This window comes from Triticum dicoccoides, chromosome 2A (genome assembly GCF_002162155.2).
Source record: "Triticum dicoccoides isolate Atlit2015 ecotype Zavitan chromosome 2A, WEW_v2.0, whole genome shotgun sequence".
Lineage (NCBI taxonomy): Eukaryota > Viridiplantae > Streptophyta > Magnoliopsida > Poales > Poaceae > Triticum > Triticum dicoccoides.
This window is the reverse complement of record NC_041382.1, coordinates 529,119,507-529,122,232: the sequence shown is the minus strand read 5'-3', so window position 1 is coordinate 529,122,232 and position 2,726 is coordinate 529,119,507.

Sequence of the window (2,726 nt, the reverse complement as noted above, 5' to 3'; positions counted from 1 at the left end):
TCTATTGATCCACTTGATGTATGTTTTGGTGATCAACTTGCGGGTTCCGCCCATGAACCTATGCATAGGGGTTGGCACACGTTTTTGTCTTGACTCTCCGGTAGAATCTTTGGGGCACCCTTTGAAGTACTTTGTGTTGGTTTGAGTAGATGAATCTGAGATTGTGTGATGCATATCATATAATCATACCCACAGATACTTGAGGTGACATTGGAGTATCTAGGTGACATTAGGGTTTTCGTTGATTTGTGTCTTAAGGTGTTATTCTAGTACGAACTCTATGATAGATTGAACGGAAAGAATAGCTTCATGTTATTTTACTACGGACTCTTGAATAGATCGATCAGAAAGAATAACTTTAACGTTGTTTCGTACCCTACCATAATCTCTTCGTTTGTTCTCCGCTATTAGTGACTTTGGAGTGACTCTTTGTTGCATGTTGAGGGATAGTTATATGATCCAATTATCTTATTATTGTTGAGAGGACTTGCACTAGTGAAAGTATGAACTCTAGGCCTTGTTTCAACGCATTGCAATACTGTTTACGCTCACTTTTATCATTAGTTACCTTGCTGTTTTTATATTTTCAGATTACAAAAACCTATATCTACTATCCATATACCACTTGTATCACCATCTCTTCGCCGAACTAGTGCACCTATACAATTTACCATTGTATTGGTTGTGTTGGGGACACAAGAGACTCTTTGTTATTTGGTTGCAGGGTTGCTTGAGAGAGACCATCTTCATCCTACGCCTCCTACGGACTGATAAACCTTAGGTCATCCACTTGAGGGAAATTTTCTACTGTCCTACAAACCTCTGCACTTGGAGGCCCAACAACGTCTACAAGAAGAAGGTTGTGTAGTAGACATCAAGCTCTTTTTTGGCGTCGTTGCTGGGGAGGTTAGTGCTTGAAGGTATATCTTTAGATCTTGCAATCGAGTCTTTTAGTTTCTTGTTTTATCACTAGTTTAGTTTATAAAAGAAAAGTATAAAAAATGGAATTGAGTTTACCTCTTACGCTTCATCTTTTTAATATCTTTCGTGAATATGATGGGAATGAAAATTGTGCCAAAGTGTTAGAAGAAGAATGCATTAAAATGTTTGGCACTAAATCTTTGAATGATGAGCATGATTGCAATGTTGTTAGTATGAACTCCTTGAATATCCATAGTACTAATGATGATTTCACTAGTTATGATGAAAATGTCTCCTATAAACATGTCAATTTTTGTGGAGTGCATTGGGTTTGCAAGTACACACCAAATAGGGAAGATAGATATTGCAAGAGGCATAAGTACTTATAAACTAAATGGTTGCAAGAAAGGCTAGATGTTTGTGCTGAAAATTTAAATTTTCTTAGCCGTACTTGTGAACTTTGCAATGAACATGATCATTATAGTACCCAATGCAAGTTGTTTCATGATCGTATCGTGTCCAAAAATTCCGATGACTTGATTTCTCTTGCACATCATAATGAACTTAGTTTGCTCTTAGGTTATGAAGAAATGAAACGTATAACTAAGGTTATTCCAGAATTTTCCAATTATAGAGTTCTTAATTTTGATCTAGAAGAAATTTATATGTATTGTGCGGTGAATTGCATTGAAAATCCTTATATTGCCAATTACATAAAGAAAAGAAAAGAAATAGAGGATGAAGAGAATACTAAAGAAAGGGAAGAGACTTCCCAATATCCTCCTATTATTTCTTATGATGAATCAGGTAACGAGGAGGAGCCTTCTATTCAACCAATGTCATTAATAAGGAGCTCCAAAAAGAGGGTTGAACCCATAGATGATGTGGTGAAGAAGAAAAAAAAGAAAAAGGAAGAGAGATAAAAAGATATCTCTCCCAAATAATGTTGCTCCTATTACTCTCGTGCCTCATGAAAATATAATTGTGGAAGATGATGCACTTGATGATGATCTCGTTATGCCTATTGCTTGTTGTGATGATTATGATTGGGAAGATAATGATACTTCTTATGATCTTGAAAATCTTTTTGGCACTTTCTTGAAAGAATATGATAATTGCTATACTATTGGTGCTATCCATACTATTGATGATGAAAGTGATTATGCTTATGATATGAAAAGGCCCAAGCTTGGGGATGCTATGTTTGATGAAGATGATGTTTTTGAGAATATATTTGCTGAAATTAATGTTAGTCCCAAGCTTGGGGAAGCTATGTTTAATGAAGATGATATTTCTAGTCTCCCAAGTTTTGATATGCAAATTTGTTATAATGATAGCATGCCTCCTACTTATGATGATTATATTGATGAAAGTGGGTTTGGAAGAGTGTAAACTTTAGGAAGTAGTAATCCCACTATTTTGGAGTATGTTGAATCTCATTGTGATAATTATGAAAGTGGATTTGGAGAGGTCATGACTTTATTTAGTAATGATTCCACTATCTTGGAAGAGGTTTCAATCGATTACGATGAGAACAAAGTTGCTACTTATGATAATTATTGTGATGATACATATGCTATAAAAAGTAGTGATGATTATATTTATAAAACTTGTCATGATTATGATTACCCTTTTTCTGAACAATACTCCTTTAATGTGGAAAATATTTATAGTATTCGAGTCTCTTATGATACTCCCACTATTCCGATTGAGAAGAATTTTGCTTATGTAGAGAGTAGTAAATTTTATATGCCTGTAGATCATGAAAATAATGCTTTAGGTGATGTTTATATTTTTGAATTCAT